Source organism: Eubalaena glacialis, chromosome 17 (genome assembly GCF_028564815.1).
Source record: "Eubalaena glacialis isolate mEubGla1 chromosome 17, mEubGla1.1.hap2.+ XY, whole genome shotgun sequence".
Lineage (NCBI taxonomy): Eukaryota > Metazoa > Chordata > Mammalia > Artiodactyla > Balaenidae > Eubalaena > Eubalaena glacialis.
Window position 1 is genome coordinate 12,631,288 of NC_083732.1, and position 19,784 is coordinate 12,651,071.

The following is a 19,784-nucleotide window of genomic DNA, read 5'->3' on the forward strand; positions in this document are numbered from 1 at the left end:
AAAGATAACCTTTTCAAAAAAAATCTCATATGCTTAGAGACTAAAATATTACTAAATAACTCTTTAGTTAAGACAGAAATAAAGAACTATTTAAAACTGAATGATAATGAAGACATTGCAAGTCAAAACTTTGTGGAAGGCAGCTAAACCATACTTGAGGAAAATGTATAGCTTTAAATATATTTACCAGGAAACAAATATCAAAAATAGATGACTTAAGGATTCAGCTGAAAATGTTGAGCATTACAGAGCAAAACCAAAGAGACAAGAAGGAAACAAGTAATAAAGATAACAGAAAAAAAGAATCATTTTTGAAAAAATAGAAGATTAACAAACCAAGAATTAATTTTCCTAAGATTAATAAATAATAAATAGAGTTTTGGTAACACTGATCAAAGAGAAAAACAGATAAAATGGAATAAATAAAATACAGAAAAAAAAGAAAATACCTAAAGATATAACAGGCACATTGACAAAGTTTAAACTGACAGTAAGTATTAAAGAAACTGAATCTAAACTATCACAGCCTCGGATGGTTTTACAGGTAAGTTGTTCCAAACTGTCTTATAAAATCTAACTTATACAGGTTGATCCAAAATAGGAAAAGAGTAAAAGATTCCCAGCTCATTTTACACCACTAGTATAATCTTTTACTCAAAACCAGGTAAGAATATAAAAGAGGGAAATTTAAGCCTGTTTCAGTTTTACACATAGTTGCTAATAAACTAAATAAAATATTAAATAATTGAATCCAACAGTGTATTTTTTTAGGTATAAAACTGTATTCTATAAGAATTAGAGAAATCCTAGCCTTTATGAGAACATAACTTTTAACAATGAAATTTAACAGAATATAATAGGTTTATAAGAGAAAAGTCACCTTATCATAGCCATATAAAATGAGCACACAGGATAAGAAAAATACCTTTACATATTTAAAAAGAAGCAGAAAAGGGCTTCCCTGGTGGCGCAGTGGTTGAGAATCTGCCTGCTAATGCAGGAGACACGGGTTCGAGCCCTGGTCTGGGAAGATCCCACATGCTGCCGAGCAACTGGGCCCGTGAGCCACAACTACTGAGCCTGCGCGTCTGGAGCCTGTGCTCCGCAACAACAGAGGCCACGATAGTGAGAGGCCCGCGCACCGCGATGAAGAGTGGCCCCCGCTCGCCGCAACTAGAGAAAGCCCTCGCACAGAAACGAAGACCCAACACAGCCAAAAAATAAATAAATAAATTTATAAGTGATGTTTAAAAAAAAAAAAAAAGCAGAAAAAAATAGTAATTATGCAACCACAGTATATATTTTTTAACATCTTTATTGGAGTATAATTGCTTTACAATGGTGTGTTAGTTTCTTAATTGTTTTTTTTAATTAATTAATCAATTTATTTTTGGCTGTGTTGGGTCTTCGTTTCTGTGCGAGTGCTTTCTCTAGTTGCGGCGAGCGGGGGCCACTCTTCAACGCGGTGCGCGGGCCTCTCACTGTCGCGGCCTCTCTTGCTGCGGAGCACAAGCTCCAGACGCGCAGGCTCAGTAGTTGTGGTGCACGGGCCCAGCTGCTCCGCGGCATGTGGGATCTTCCCAGACCAGGGCTCGAACCCGTGTCCCCTGCATCGGCAGGCAGAATCTCAACCACTGCGCCACCAGGGAAGCCCTTAAGTGTATTTTTTAATACATCATAATCAAGTAAGTTGTATCCCAGGAATGCAAAGAAATCTAACCACGTAATTCATCATATTACAGATTAAGGAGGAAAAAAGCATATGATTAAATCTTTTTTAAAAAATTCATTTGAGGATATATATCTAAAAGAATTGAAAACAGAGTCTTGAAAAGATATTTGTACACCCATGTTCATAGCAGCATTATTCACAATAGCCAAGAGGTGGAAGTAATCCAAGTGTCTATCATGGGTAAATAGATATTGGGTGGGCCAAAAGGTTCATTTGTTTTTTTCCGTAAGATGGCTCTAGTAGCACTTAGGTGTCTTTAACTTCATTCAAAACAACTTTGTTAGATTGTATGTGACAGCTGGCATATCAGTGTGCATTTTAAAAAAGACATCAAAATTGGTGAATTTTTGTGTAGCCATTTTAATATTGAAGATGGAAGAAATAAAGCAACTTTTTGGCATATTATGCTTTATTATTTCAAGAAAGGTAAAAACACAACTGAAACTCAAAAAAAGATTTGTGCAATGTACGGAAAAGGTACTGTGACTGATCGAATGTGTCAAAAGTGGTTTGCAAAGTTTCGTGCTGGAGAATGCTCCACGGTCGGGTAGACCAGTTGAAGTTGATAGTGATCAAATTGAAACAATAACTGAGAACAATCAACGTTATACCATGCGGGAGATAGCCAACATACTCAAAATATCCAAATCAAGCTGTGAAAATCATCTGCACCAGTTTGGTTATGTCAATCGTTTTGATGTTTGGGTTCCACATAATTTAAGCGAGAGAAACCTTCTTGACCATATTTTCGCATGCAATTCTCTACTGAAACGTAACAAAAATGTTCCGTTTTTTAAAAAAATTGTGGTGGGCGATGAAAAATGGATACTGTACAACAATGTGGAATGGAAGAGATCGTGGGACAAGCGAAATAAACCACACCAAAGGCCGGTCTTCATCCAAAGAAGGTGCTGTTGTGTATATGGTGGGATTGGAAGGGAGTCCTCTATTATGAGCTCCTTCCAGAAAATGAAACGATTAATTCCAACAAGTACTGCTCCCAATTAGACCAACTGAAAGCGGTACTCAATGAAAAGCGTCCAGAATTAACAGAAAACGCGTAATCTTCCATCAGGATAACGCAAGACCGCACGTTTCTTTGATGACCAGACAAAAACTGTTACAGTTTGGCTGGGAAGTTCTGATTCATCTGCTGTATTCATCAGACATTGCAACTTTGGATTTCCATTTATTTTGGTCTTTATTTCCATTCTCGTAATGGAAAAAATTTCAATTCCCTGGAAGACTGTAAAAGGCACCTGGAACAGTTCTTTGCTCAAAAAGATAAAAAGTTTGGGGAAGATGGAATTATGAAGCTGCCTGAAAAATGGCAGAAGGTAGTGGAACAAAAGGGTGAATACATTTTTCAATATAGTTCTTGGTGAAAATGAAAAATGTGTCTTTTATTTTTACTTTAAAAACTGAAGGCACTTTTTGGCCCACCCAATAAAATGTGGTGTATACACACAATGGAATATTATTTGGCCTTTAAAAAAAGGAAGGAAATTTTGATACATGCTACATGGATGAACCTTGAACATATTATGCTAAGTGAAATAAGCCAGTCACAAAAAGACAAGCACTGAATCACTTTGCTGTACACCTGAATCGTTGTAAATCAACTATACTTCTGTTTTTAAAAAGTGGATTTACAACGATTCAGGTGTTCAGCCAAGTGATTCAGTTATACATATATGTATTCTTTTTCAGCTTCTTTCCATTATAGGTTATTACAAAATATTGAATGTAGTTCCCTGTGCTATATAGTAGGTCCTTATTATCTACTTTATATTTAGTACTGTGTATCTGTTAACCCCTAACTCCTAATTTATTCTCCCCCCCTTCCCCCTTTGGTAACCATAAGTTTGTTTTCTATGTCTGTGAGTCTATTTCTGTTCTGTAAATAAGTTTATTTGTATCATTTTTTCAGATTCCACATATAAGTGATATCATATGATATTTGTCTTTCTCTGTCTGACTTACTTCACTTAGTGTGATAATCTCTAGGTCCATCCATGTTGTTGCAAATGGCAATATTTCATTCTTTTTATGGCTGAGTAATATTCCATTGTATATATGTATCACATCTTCTTTATCCATTCCTTGGTCGATGGACATTTAGGTTGCTTCCATGTTTTCGCTGTTGTAAATGGTGCTCCTATGAACACTGGGGTGCATGTATCTTTTTATATTAAGTTTTCATTTTTTCCAGATATATGCCCAAGAGTGGGATTGCTGGATCATATGATAACTCTATATTCAGTTTTTTAAGGAGCCTTGTATAATTCCACTTAGAATCCACTAGAGTAGTCAAATGCATAGAAACAGAAAGAAGAATAGTAAGAATTAGCATTATAAGAGTCACAACGTTACCATGTTTAATCTTATCCTGGAGTGGGGAAGAAAATTCATACAACATAACATACGAAAGAAAGAGAGAAAGAGGAAGGAAGGAAGGAAGGAAGGAAGGAAGGAAGGAAGGAAGGAAGGGGAAAGAAAGAGGGAGAGAGGGAGGGGGAGGGAGAGCAAGAGGGAGACTGAAAAGGAGAGAAGGAGGGAGAAAGAGGGGAAAGGAGGGAGGGAGGTAGAGGAAAGGAAGAAAGAAAAGAAGAAAGGAAGAAAGAAAGGAAGAAGGAAGGAAGGGGGGAGAGAGAGAGAGAAAAGAAAGAGGGAAAGTATCAATAGAATGTGGTTGCCAGGCGATGAGGGGAAGGGGGAAAGGACAGCTGTTGTTTAATGGGTAGAGATTTTCAGATTTGCCAGATGAAAAAGTTCTGAAGATTGGCTGCACAACCAACATACTTAATGCTACTGAACTGTACACTTAAAAATGGTTAAGACAGCTTCCCTGGTGGCGAGGGGATAAGAATCCACCTGCCAATGCAGGGGACATAGGTTCGATCCCTGATCCTGGAAGATCCCAAGTGCTTCGGGATCTAACCCCATGCGCCACAACTACTGAGCCTGCGCTCTAGAGCCCATGTGCCACAACTACTGAGCCCACATGCCACAACTACTGAAGCCTGCACACCTAGAGACCATGCTCCGCAACAAGAGAAGCCACCACAGGAGAAATGTGTGCACTGCAACCAAGAGTAGTCCCTGCTCGCTACATCTAGAGAAAGCCCACACGCAGCAACAAAGACCCAACGCAGCCAGAAATAAATAAAATTAAATCTTTAAAAATGGTTAAGACAATAAATTTTGTGTTATGTGCATTTTACCACAATTAAATATCCCTCTCCTACCCTTCCAAAAAATTACATACGACAGAAATGACATTGCAGGTTCTTGCGGGGAAAAGACAGATTTTTAAATGAATAATGATAGAATGATTGATTATAAGGAAATAATAAAATTGGATCCCTATCTTACACAAAACCAAAAACATCAATTCAATATAAATTCATGTGTAAAAGACAAAACTCAAAACATTTTTAAAGAAAACAAAGGGTAACATACCTATGACCTCAGAGTAGAAAAGATTTACTGTTGGGATGGATGGTCATTATGGTTGCCCAACAATGTGACTGTTAGTTAATGCCACTGAACTGTACACTAAAAACTGGTTACATGGTAAATTTTATGTTATGTGTACTTTATCACAATTTTTTTTAGAAATTAAGATGAACAAGTTTATCACTTTTGTTTATTTAAAATTCTTAGTAACACTAGAAATCAAATAGAAATTTCTTAACTTGGTAGAGGTTATACCAAAACTCCAGAGCAAGCATATACGTTTTTTAAAAAATATTTATTTATTTATTTATTTTGGCTGCGCCGGGTCTTAGTTGCAGCACGTGGGATCTTCATTGCAGCATGTTTAGCTGTGGCATGTGAACTTCTTAGTTGCAGCATGAGAACTCTTAGTTACGGCATGCATGTGGGATCTAGTTCCCTGACGAGGGCCCCTGCATTGGGAGCGTGCAGTCTTACCCACTGTATCACCAGGGAAGTCCCCCAAGTATATACTTAATGGGACAAAAGTACACACATTCCTCTGAAGATAAGGAATAAAAGCAAAGTTCCAATATGATTTTAGAGGTTATGGTTAACTCTAAAACAAAAGAAAAAGAAATAATAGGTATAAGGATAGGATGGGAAGAAATAAAAATATTATTTGCAGATGATAAGATCATCAATCTAGAAAATATAAGTGTATTAACAAACAGTGAGCGTTTGAGAACTAAAAGAGTAGAGCAAAATTAACAAACACAAAATCATCAGTAAAAATCAACAGTAATTGGGACTTCCCTGGTGGTACAGTGGTTAAGAATCTGCCTGCCAATGCAGGGGACATGGGTTTGAGCCCTGATCCAGGAAGATCCCACATGCCATGGAGCAACTAATCCCGTGTGCCACAACTACTGAGCTTCCGCTCTAGAGCCCACGAGCCACAACTAGTGAGCCCACGCACTGCCAACTACTGAGCCTGCGCTCTAGAGCCCACGAGCCACAACTACTGAGCCCGCACATCTAGAGCCCATGCTCCGCAACAAGAGAAGCCACTGCACTGAGAAGCCCGTGCACCACAACGAAGAGTAGCCCCCGCTCACCGCAACTAGAGAAAGTCCGTGCGCAGCAACGAAGACCCAACGCAGTCAAAAATAAATTAATTAATTAATTAATTTTTAAAAAATCAACAGTATTTCTCACACCAGCAATAGCCAACTAGAAAAAATAATAAAAAATAAGATACCATTGAGCAGAGCAACAAAACTCTAAAATATCTGGCATTTCATTTAACAAGGATACACAAGAACACTGTGGAGAAAACCTTAAAACTCTAATTTGAAAAAATAGAAGATTCACTGTATAAATGGAAAGTCATTTCACTATACTTGAAAATGACAACTTAATATTATAAAGATATCATTAATAGCCAAGTGAATATACAAATTTAATGCAATCCCAATGAATATTCCACTTGGATTTTTTTTGAGGAACTTGTTAAACTTATTCCAAGTTTATATGTATATTTAAAAGTCCAAAATTGCTAAGTCAGCCTAAAATTGGAGGGATAAATAAGGGAGCTTACCAAATAGTAAGACATACAACAAAGCCACAGTACTAAAAACATTCTTGTTCTGGTACAAGAAAAACATATAAAATCAATGGAATGAAATAGGAAGCTCAGAGTCAGGAACCTAATATACAATAAAAGTAGTACTACAAATCATTGAGAAAGGACGTATTACTCAGTTCCTCATTTAAGAAAATAGCAGACTCCCCTGGTAGCTCAGTGGTTGACAATCCACCTGCCAACACAGGGGACACCAGTTCGAGCCCTGGTCCGGGAAGATCCCACGTGCCACTGAGCAACTAAGCCCGTGTGCCACAACTACTGAGCCTGTGCTCTAGAGCCCACGAGCCACAACTACTGAGCCTGCGTGCCACAACTACTGAAGCCTGCATGCCTAGAGCCTGTACTCCGCAACAAAGAGAAGCCACCGCAATGAGAAGCCCATGCACTGCAACGAAGAGTAGCCCCCGCTCACCGCAACTAGAGAAAGCCCGCGTGCAGCAACAAAGACCCAACACAGCCAAAAATAAATAAATAAATAATAAATTTATTTATTTAAAAAAAAAAGAAAATAGCTAATCATGTGGAGAAAAATAAAAGTGGATTTCTACCTAATACCCTAATCAAAGATAGACTCCAAATGGATTACAGACCTAAATATGAAAGATAAAATATAAAGTTAATAGAATGAAACACAAGAAAATATCTTTTTGATCTAACAAAACAAGTGATAGCTTTTATTACCTCAAAATTAACTATCATTTTTCAACAGAGGACAACATGGATAAAGTTGAAAAATTAAAAATAAGATATTTTCAGTTTCTTAAGCTGACAAGTGATTAATATACAAAATATATGATAACTCCTGCAAACCAATAAGATAAAGGAAATCAGCTCAATAGGCAAAATGGGCAGACAATATGAATAAGCAATTTATAAAAGAGAAAACTGAAAAGGTTAACATGCATAGAAGAGATTTCCAACTCACTGGAAATCAGAGAAATGAAAAATAAAACAACAGTGGATTCTTACTCAACCCTTGTAGATTGGTAACAAGTTGAAAACTGAATAATGCAAAATGTTTATAGGAACATGCACTCCTCATAGGAGTATAGACTACTGCCATTCTAGAGAGCAATCTGTAATTACTTAGTCAAATACACATACCTAGAATCTAGAATTCTCACAGAATAATAAAAATGCTGGGAGAAAACAGTTACTATACATATAATATATAAATATATTTATATTAATAAATATTTTAATATTAATATTAAATATTATAGAAATATAAATATATTTATCCAACAAAGAACTAATATATAAATATATAAAAACTCATAAATTCATAACAAAAAGACAAAAAATTATAAAAAAGCAAAGAACTTAAATGGACACTTCACAAAGAAATATACACAAATGGCCAATAAGCAATGAAAATGTTCTCAATCTCTTTAGTCATTAGGGAAATGCAAATTAAAACTACAATGGGTTACCATTTCATATCCACTAGAATGGCTAAAATTTCAGTGACAGTGGAAAATATTGACAAGAACATGAACATTGAAATATCATATATTACTGGTAGAATTATAAAATGATACAAACACTTTGGAAACTTATTTGTCAGTTTCTTATAGAGTTAAACATACACCTACCCTATGACTCAGTAATTTCACTCCTACGTATTCACTCAAAAGAACTGAAACACACATCTACAAAAAGACTAGTACAAGAATGTTTATAGCAATGTTATTCATATTAGGCAATAAACTGGAAATAATACAAATGCCTATCCACAGAAAAGTGGATACTACTCAGAAGATAGAATACTACTTAGCAATATAAAAGAATGAACTATTGAAACCGAGTCCTCCTAAAATCAAGCTCCCCTGTCAAGTTTATGATTAACCTCTCTATCCAAAACTTTATTCCCTTTCTTGTGCCTCCCCTATTCCCCTCAGGATTGAGGAGTATCAAAGAAGAGAGGGGACTGAAATCAAGGGACACTGCAGGACCCTCCAGGGTACAAAAGCCCCTCTGTGTCCCCTGTTTCTTATTTGTAGGAAAAGGCTTTGGTCTCCTAGACCTTCCATGAGTTCCAAAGAGCAGACTCAAGCAGTTACTAATTAGGGAAGTGAGGGAGTGCAGAAACAAAGGAAAACCAGTCAAGAAACAATAGTTCAGCAATAAAATAGAGTCCTAGTTCCTCCTCAAGGAATATACATAACAATCTGATGCATATCTTTGAGTTTTATGTAGAAACTAAGACTCCTGCCCAGGTGGAGGATGGTGATTACATGCTGACCACAAGCATGTAGACCCCAGATTGGTAAGAACTGGAAGGTTGATGATTAAGATTCCTGAAATATCACCCTGTTACCTCAGCACCAACCAATCAGAAGAAAATTATACACCTTACAGCCCTCACCCCAAATGTTGCCTTGAAAAACCCTTCCCTGAAAGCCATTGGGGAGTTTGGGTCTCTTGAGCCCAAGCTGCCCACTCTCCATGCTTGGTATCTGGCAATAAACGCTGTACCTTCCACCACAACCTGGTGTCAGCAGATGGGCTTTGCTGCAAGGCTGGCAAGCAGACCCAGGTTCAGTTCAATAACACAATTGATACACACAGCAACTAAATGAATCTCAAAAACATGTTGAGCAAAAGAAGCCAGATACTGTGAACTAAGTACTGAATGATTCCATGTATATGATGTTCAAACACAGGCAAAATAATCAATGGTGATGGAAATCATAACACTGTACATGTAAAACTGTACCCTGTAACTTACAAGGTCCATAATGTAGAAACAAAATGATACACCAAGAACATCAAGCCGGTTTTGCAGAACACCAGGGAAACCGCAGATATGGAAACAACTTGCTGACAGCACCCTGACTAAACATTACACAGGTGCTTTAAGGGACTAGGATGACTCATAGTGAACTTGAGACCTCACAGGCCAAAAATCCACTGTGTGTTGCATACGGAACACACCCCCTCCCCATTTGCACACGCGGCCCATGAAGAGGCATGACGAACAGACATGCCTGCCCTGAGCAGAGGACTCTTGAAACTTACATTGAAGCTTACACTGACTTTCCACCAATCATTCCCAAGCCCCTCCCCATCTTGCTCTCTACTTCCAAGATAAATACCCTACTCAATAGCTAATCAATGGGGGAGACAGATCTGAGCATCGCCTCCTGTCTCCATGCCTGGCCACCCAGCAATAAAGCCTTTTCTCTCTGCAAAAGACTATTGCCTCAGCATTTGGCCTTTCTATTGTGAGGCAGGCAACCAGACCACTTGCTTGGTTACACATGTGGGTTGAGAGTTGACTTGCTGGGTGAATAAAGGAACTTTCTGAGGTGATGGAACTGTTCTTTATCTTGATTGGGATGGCAATTATACAAGTATGCATTTGTCAAAACTCAGTGAATTGTGCACTTAAGATCTGTACATTTGAGTTTTTTTTTTTTTTTTTTAAAGGTAGAGGAATGGGGACATTTTAAATTTATTTATTTATTTATTTATTTATGGCTGTGTTGGGTCTTCGTTTCTGTGCGAGGGCTTTCTCTAGTTGTGGCGAGCGGGGGCCACTCTTCATCGCGGTGCGCAGGCCTCTCACTGTCGCGGCCTCTCTTGTTGCGGAGCACAGGCTCCAGACGCGCAGGCTCAGTAGTTGTGGCTCACGGGCCCAGCCGCTCTGTGGCATGTGGGATCTTCCCACACCAGGGCTCGAACCCATGTCCCCTGCATTGGCAGGCAGATTCTCAACCACTGCGCCACCAGGGAAGCCCTGTACATTTGTCTTTTGTCCAAAAAAAAAAAAATCACCTAATAAAAAATATTGGGGTGATATCACCAAGAGAAGGAAGAAGAGATATGGACAAGTAAAAGCTGTGAAAGTTAACTTTGGGGGAAAAAATGCAATGGTGAAAAGAATGAAAGTAGCCACAAAAATCACAAATCTCACTGATTAAAGCAATGTTCCTTGAGATTAACTGAAATCAAACTTTTCTATCTCATTTGGCTCCAGAAAATATTTTCTGAATCCTATAGGATAAATCTTGACCACAATTAATTTTTTTTTTGAAACAAACAAGTTTTCAGTGATTTTTCTTTTTTGTGTATGTGACTCAAAATTTTCTTAAATATTCAGAACGAAAAATGAAACTTGAAAATCGCTTTATGTTATTCTGGTTGTTGTTTGTGAAGAATTAACATGATACTTTTAAATAAATTTTGAATTAAAATTCATCCAGCAGCCTTGTTACAACCTCCTACACGTATCCTGATATAGCTGCAACATTGCCTTGGGAAAGCTACAAAGTCCTGTTCGTTTTATTTTATGATCATCCTTCATTCAGGTAATTGCAAGAAAAATTCAGCAAGCATGAGGCAAAGTACTGTAATAAGGCTGTGAATTCCAGAGTCCCTTTTAAGCTAGCCTGTTTTGTTTTTATTTTGCATTCTGATATTTTGTCTTTTTTTTCTATTCTCTCTTTATTAAATTCTGCATTCACCTTTTAAAAACTCATCACATATATTATATTCAGATTTGCCAATGCAATAAGACAAACGCTGTAAGGCTTTTTATCAAAGTCTCTCCCAACCCTGTCTTCAGTCACTGGTAAATTTAACAAATACTTTAGCTGAAATGGTTCATATTTAGTCTTGGACAAAGGAGTAAAATATTATTTTCCAGCACAAGGAAAACTCCTAACTCATATCTCCTTTAAAAAAGTTTTCTAATTTTACTTGCTAGTATTAAAAAATGAATAGCATAAATTCCCCACATTGTATAAAATTAGTGGCAAGTTTTTAAAATAAAAAATCTCTATAGAGAATATAACATATCAAAAATCTCAAAGTTGAAGATTCTCTGAATATAACAACAGAAAAGACTTACAGATATAAAGAACAAACTAGTGGTTACCAGTGGGAGAGAGACGGGGGAGGGGCAAGATAGGGGTAGGGAATTAAGAGATACAACCTACTATGCATAAAATAAATAAGCTACAAGGAAATATTGTACAGCACAGGGAATATAGCCAATATTTTATAATAACTTTAAATGGAGTATAATCCATAAAAATCTTGAATCACTATGCTATACACTTAGAACTAATAAAATATTGTAAATCAACTATACTTCAAAAAAATTAATTCTTTTTAAAAGTTGAAGATTCTCTTCAAATCACTATTGTGTTGGGTAGGAAAAAAACCATTACTTCCCAGTTTGGGTCAATGGAATATGAGTTGCAGAAGGACAGGGGCGGTATCTTTTCAGTTCAGCATTGGTACTCCTGCCTGGCATCATGCCTAGCATATAGTAGGTGCCTATTAATATGTATTGAATGAACAAAAGGAACAGTTGTTCTCAACCAAACAAGGTATCGTGAGATACTGGAGTGCCATCATCTATTACAAGATATGTTCAAAGCAATTAGTCCTGATAATAAACCTTTCTTCTGATAACCAAATTGTTTTAAAACTTTTTATTCTTGACATACTTTTAGATTTACAGAAGAGTTACAAAGATAGCACAAGGAGTTCCTGCATACCATCACTCAGTTTCCCCTAATGTTAATATCCTGCATAATCAAGTTACATTTACAAAACTAAGACATTAACATTGGTACAGTTCTATTAACTGAACTATAGACTTTATTTGGATTTCACTGATTTTTCCATTAATGTTCTTTTGTAGGTTGTTTTTTTTTTTTTTCAGGATCCAATCCAGGATACCATCTTGCCTAACCTTGATTATTTGGGAAAGATAGTAACTTTCAGGTTTCTTCACTGTAACGTTACTATTTTTCCCTTTCCATACCCTATTCCTTAAAAGCAAGCTGCTACAGGGAGATCAGCTCCGTGCTTTGTGACCACCTAGAGGGGTGGGATAGGGAGGATGGGAGGGAGGCTCAAGAGGGAGGGGATATGGGGATATATGTATACATATAGCTGATTCACTTTGTCATACAGCAGAAACTAACACAACATTGTAAAGCAATTATACTCCAATAAAGATGTAAAATAAATAAATAAAAATAAAACAATTAAAAAAAAAAGCAAGCTACTAAGTCAAACTCACAATCAAAAGGAGAATTAAGCTCCACTTCCTGACAGAATTTGTGAATATATGTCAAAAACACCACAGTAATTAATACATGTAATTAAATATCTTTGGGAAAATACTTTCAAGCTATGCAAATATCCTGTTTTACTTTAAAGTTTCACTCACTAATTTTAGCACTAAGTGCTAAAAGAACACTTTTCTCATATGGTTATATAAATGTTATAGCCAATTGAAAATTACTCCTATAATGTCACTTTCACTTTAATAGACACTGTTGGTTGCCTGTCCCTTCCTGACTGCCAACAGAACTCTAGTTTCAGAGAAGGTGAGCCTCTCTGCCATTTCCCTTGCAACAAATGTTTGGTTCAGAAATTGACCCATGGGGACTTCCCTGGTGGCACAGTGGTTAAGAATCTGCCTGCCAATGCAGGGGACACGGGTTTGAGCTCTGGTCCGGGAAGATCTCCCATGCCGCGGAGCAACTAAGCCCCGTGCGCCACAACTACTGAGCCGGCGCTCTAGAGCCCATAAGCCACAACTACTGAACCCACGTGCCACAACTACTGAAGTCCATGCACCTAAAGCCCGTGCTCTGCAACAAGAGAAGCCACCGCAATGAGAAGCCCACGCACCGCAATGAAGAGTAGCCTCTGTTCACCGCAACTAGAGAAAGCTCGCGTGCAGCAACGAAGACCCAACACAGCCAAAAATAAATAAATAAAATAAATAAACCTGAAAAAAAAGAGATTGACCCATGACAGAATTTAGGCCAAGGAGACATGAGAAGAAGTCTTGTCAGGGAGGTTCCAGTAGATTCTTCTTCACTCTCAAAAAGAGACACAAGAAAGGGATGTCCTGTTTTCTATCCTTTAGGCATAGCTATGGGAAAATATAAAGCTTGGAGCTGCCATAGCTATCTTGTGGCCATGAAAGAATAAACCTGAAGACAAAAGCAAACACACTGAAGACGGTGGAGTGGAAAGATGGAAAGAGCCTGGTCTTGATGTTGTTGACTTGCTGAACTAACCAATTCTGGATCCTCTCTAACTCTGGATTTAGTTTTATGAAAGAATAAATCCCCCTATTATATGAGCGATGTTGAGTGTTACTTGCAGCTGAAAGCACCCTGATGCACTTCATTTCGAGAGGCTTTCTTGAGAAGTGGAAAAAAGGGTAGATTTACAGCTCCCAGTTAGAAATTGTACACAACCCTGGATATGCACATGCACATAAACTTCAGTGGAGGAGTGTGTCACAACAGAGGAAGAAAAGGGATTGAGAAAAGTGGCTGTGTGAAAACATACCTGGTTACAGTGTTAACTTCTAAGAGTCAGCCTCAGCACTAAAGATAGGTTCAAAATCATTCTAGGGAATTTTAGCAAGTAGAAACTTTTATTATCCTCTGTTTCTCATTCTTTTTGGTTCTCATTATTTTTTCTTCCAAATATTCAGAATTCAAAAAACTAGTATATAAGGTTCAAAGTAGAACTAGAATTATTTTAACAGGAGGTCAGTAATTAAAAACACAAGATGTAATATTGACCATCATTTTCTTACCTATTCATGTATTTAACAACTTTTGTGAATCTGTTATAGTACACGTAAACTAAGTCCCTCATGTTATCTTAACTCACTGAGTGATCCCATCTACCCCTTGATTAAATAATTATAAGCACTACCTAATTCCTTTTTGAAAGTCAACAATTGCTACTTTCATTTCACTTCAAAAGGACTACTATTTTTTTTAACATCTTTATTGGAGTATAATTGCTTTACAATGGTGTGTTAGTTTCTGCTTTATAACAAAGTGAATCAGATATGCATATACATATATCCCCATATCTCTTCCCTCTTGCATCTCCCTCCCCCCCACCCTCCCTATCCTACCCCTCTAGGTGATCACAAAGCACCGAGCTGATCTCCCTATGCTATGCGGCTGCTTCCCACTAGCTATCTATTTTACATTTGGTAGTCTATACATGTCCATGCCACTCTCTCACTTTGTGCCAGCTTACCCTTCCCCTTTCCCATATTCTCAAGTCCATTCTCTAGTAGGTCTGCATCTTTATTCCTGTCTTGCCCCTAGGTTCTTCATGACCTTTTTTTTGTTTGTTTTAGATTCCATATGTATGTGTTAGCATACGGTATTTGTTTTTCTCTTTCTGACTTACTTCACTCTGCATGACAGACTCTAGGTCCAACCACCTCACTACAAGTAACTCAATTTCGTTTCTTTTTATGGCTGAGTAATATTCCATTGTATATATGTGCCACATCTTCTTTATCCATTCATCTGTTAATGGACACTTAGGTTGCTTCCATGTCCTGGCTATTGTAAACAGAGCTGCAATGAACATTGTGGTACATGACTCTTTTTGAATTAGGGTTTTCTCAGGGTATATGCCCAGTAGTAGGATTGCAGGGTTGTATGGTAGTTCTATTTTTAGTTTTTTAAGGAACCTCCATACTGTTCTCCATAGTGGCTGTATCAATTTACATTCCCACCAACAGTGCAAGAGGGTTCCCTTTTCTCCACACCTTCTCCAGCATTTATTGTTTCTAGATTTTTTGATGATGGCCATTCTGACCAGTGTGAGATGATATCTCATAGTTTTGATTTGCATTTCTCTAATGATTAGTGATGTTGAGCATCCTTTCATGTGTTTGTTGGCAATCTGTATATCTTCTTTGGAGAAATGTCTATTTAGGTCTTCTGCCCATTTTTGGATTGGGTTGTTTGTTTGATATTGAGCTGCATGAGCTGCTTGTAAATTTTGGAGATTAATCCTTTGTCAGTTGCTTCATTTGCAAATATTTTCTCCTATTCTGAGGGTTATCTTTTTGTCTTGTTTATGGTTTCCTTTGCTGTGCAAAAGCTTTTAAGTTTCATTAGGTCCCATTTGTTTATTTTTGTTTTTATTTCCATTTCTCTAGGAGGTGGGTCAAAAAGGATCTTGCTGTGATTTATGTCATAAAGCCTATGTTTTCCTCTAAGAGTTTGATAGTGTCTGGCCTTACATTTAGGCCTTTAATCCATTTTGAGTTTATTTTTGTGTATGGTGTTAGGGAGTGTTCTAATCTCTTTCTTTTACATGTAGCTGTCCAGTTTTCCAAGCACCACTTATTGAAGAGGCTGTCTTTTCTCCACTGTATATTCTTGCCTCCTTGATCAAAGATAAGGTGACCATATGTGCGTGGGTTTATCTCTGGGCTTTCTATCCTGTTCCATTGATCTATATTTCTGTTTTTGTGCCAGTACCATGCTGTCTTGATTACTGTAGCTTTGTAGTATAGTCTGAAGTCAGGGAGCCTGATTCCTCCAGCTCCATTTTTCTTTCTCAAAATTGCTTTGGCTATTTGGGGTCTTTTGTGTTTCCATACAAATTGTCAAATTTTTTGTTCTAGTTCTGTGAAAAATGCCAGTGGTAGTTTGATAGAGATTGCACTGAATCTGTAGATTGCTTTGGGTAGTATAGTCATTTTCACAATGTTGATTCTTCCAATCCAAGAACATGGTATATCTCTCCATCTGTTTGTATCATCTTTAATTTCTTTCATCAGTGTCTTATAATTTTCTGCATACAAAAGGACTACTTTTTAAAGTCTTAGTAGGTTATTTAAATACATTAAATGCTTACCACTAGTCAATACATACCATGGCTTTCCTGTTCCTAATTCTTTATAATTGTGATGTATCATTTAGTTGTCCATATTTCATCATCGAAATTTTTTTCCAAGCAGAGCTCATTAATACCCTGAGACTATGCATATTGGAAATGTCCTTCTGTTATACTTATTTGTAAAATAACTTGGCTAGGTATAAAATTGGAACTCTTCGTAGAAATTACTGCTCTTTTTTCTGGCATTTAATATTGTCATGGACAAGTCTGAAGCCAGCCTCACATTTTCTCCCTGTAGGTGATGTTTTCCTTTGCTTGGTTGGCAAACCAAAATAGGGTCAATGCACTTTAGTCTGAATTTCCTGATTTCTACTTTTTGCATTCATTGCAATAAGGAAACTAGTTAGTTCTTTAGGAAATTATTAGTTCTTTAGGAACCTGTCAGTGAAAGAGAATGCCAGAACAAGTATTGCTCAACATACATATGGATTCTTTAAAGCACGGTTACCATCATTCTCATCCTTTAAACTCACACTACTTGGTTCCAAGCTTTAAAGTTGAATAGTTTTTAATTCCTCTTTGAAGCAGTCACAGAAGAGGTTAAGGTTGAACTGCTCTCCTGGCCTCTTCCCCTTAATGGTTGATATAGTGATTAATACCTCTTTGGCACAGGGATGATTTCATCCTGGGATACAGCAGAAGTTCCATTTGCTTCCTCATCCTTAATCTCCAGTTCTCTCTCACTGCTATGCCAAACTTTTTCAGTGTAGTTAATGGGAAATGAGTCATGGAGCCACTGAATTAATTGTTCTTGTTCCAAGCACACTGGGAAGTCTAGCAGCGGACAGAATCACATGACTCCAGAATAGATAATTCAGACATCAGACCACTGTGGTGTCTGTCCAAAGTGAAAATGTCTAGGAAAGGCCACAATCTCAATTTATTCCTGGTCTTTCTTGCCTTATAACACACTTGACAATACACTTTTGTTCTCTTTGTGCCAAATAACATAACTACATAGCCCAGAGTGCTAATTATTTCAATTCACATGAGCTAAGTGATTGGAAGTTTTTTCCTAAGACCTTCAGACAATCGTACAGATTGCATCTCAGTTCTAAACCCATCCATTCACTACTTCTACACCTTCCTTTTACCTGCAAAAAGTAAAGCAAACCTTGCCCTCTTTTTTTCATCTGGCTATCTGCCTCCACAACACCCAGGTGACCTCAGTCCTGCCCTGAATTGGAGAGGCAAGGAGATTATCTAACTGGTAAGGATCAGGGGACCTGAAGACTCATTCGCTCACTCACTCATTCATTCAATATATATTAAATGACTACAAAGCATTGTGCTAAGTATTGTGAAAAAATAAAGATGTTTCAGATCCAGTGCTTATCCTGAAGGAGTTTACTGTCTACCAGTAGAGATAAAATATGCATATAAATAAATAACTATTATAATGCCGGGAGAGAGTATGATGCAATCCAAGGAGAAAGAGAGCCATAAGGAAAAGCTATTGGGTACTAACTGATAGAATCTGAGAAAGGTTCATAAAGAAGGTGGCATGTAAGGATAAGTAGGGTTTGAACCTTGGAAAGGTAAAGAAGGACATTTAACCTCAGCTGCAAGCCTGAGCAAAGGCATAATGGTGGGACAGAGCACCAGAGCGTACAGCATCTCCCAACAGTCAAGTACAGTGCAAAGAATCCTAGACTTGAATCAAAAACATGGGGCAAGCCCCAGTTTTCTAGCTTTTAGTCCTGTAACCTTAGTCATTTAACTTTTCTGAGCTTCAGTTTCCCTATATAAAGTGGGAAAGATAACTATTGCTCAAACTTGCATAATATTGTGCAAATAAAATAGGGTAATGAAGAAGTGAAAGTGCATGATTATAATTAAACTCACATCCCCTTTTCTTAAGACTCTTCTCCCCATTTGCCCTGAATTTCTACCACCTGATTTCTTCCCACATTTTCCCTCACCTTGCCTTCATAACCCCATCCTCTCCCATCAGAAAAATAATACAAATCTCATGAAACAGTCATCCCTGCTTCTTCCGAGGCTGAGTGTAGGTGGTATTGTTTCCCTTCTGAGGATGGCTCCAGATTGACACCCTTATTAAACCTGTCCACAGAATTTACATCCTTTGATGAGCCCCACTGAGAAACAGAAGGCTTCCAAATTCCAGCACATTGGAGTTGGTATTTTTGGCTCCTCTTTCATTGCCATTTCACTGCATTAGAGATATAGATGAGATTATCTAATCATGGGTCAAAGTCAAACACACATACAGATCCTCAAACTATTTCTTCTGATAATCACGTCAGGATTTCCTTGAACCTTAGGTTATAGATTATAAGCAATTATGTTTGTATGATGAAACTCCTTCTGATTCAAACCTATAATCATAGCAGAACTAAAAAATATAAATATTCATTCCCATTATAAGTTATATTGTTGATCTTGATCATTTAAATTTATATATCAATCGAGGAAAGTCTTCCTCTTGGTCCTGGGTCAAAAAGCTGGATATAGCAAAAGGAAACTCACGGGGACAGAGTTTATGCTTTTCATCTTTGTATTCCCAGTAACTGATACAGTGCCTGGCATATAATAGATGCTCGATAAATATTCACTGGACAAATTAATGAATGAGTGAAAACTACATCTCAAATCCTGCCTCTAGCCCCAAATTCCAACACAAAGCATGTTCCACTGGTACCTTAAACTCAACAGGTTACAAACCAAATTCATCATCTTCCCCCTCAAAAAATAATCTTCTTTTCATGATTTTCTATTTCTATTAATGGTACCACCATTCTCTGAGTCACCCAAGCTCAAATCTGCATTGCTTCCTCATCTATACTCAGCCCCTTCCTAACAGTTATCAATTCCTATTGATGATTTTTTAAGGATAATCTTGACATCTGTTCCTTCTTTTTTCATTCATCTCCACTGTGGACCACCTAAGATCATGGACCAATTTATCTTCCTATGGCTATGATCATTTTGATCCCCAGAGGGTAGGGGGATGTTTCCTTTGTCAGATGAACTGTCTAAGCACTTCAGCCTGGCACTATGGATCCCCCATGATCACATCCAGAATTACCTTTCCAGCCTTAACTTGTACAAGTCCATTACATACACCTTATGTCCCGATTCAACAGGATTACTATTTGCCATTCTCTTCAGACCCTACACCTTTTCTCTAGCCCGAAGGGTCTTATGTATCCTTGATGTCCAGCTCAAAACATTTCTTCATCCATAAGTCCTCACTGACCTCCTCAGCCAGAATAAGTATCCCATCTATGACCTCCCAGA

General features: G+C 37.5%; 1 long non-coding RNA gene across 2 annotated transcripts in view; it reads right to left on the reverse strand.

Annotated features, from left to right (window-relative positions):
- LOC133077339 (uncharacterized) overlaps positions 1-19,784 on the reverse strand; it is a 93,621-nt gene that overhangs the window by 32,820 nt on the left and 41,017 nt on the right. The window lies entirely within an intron of this gene.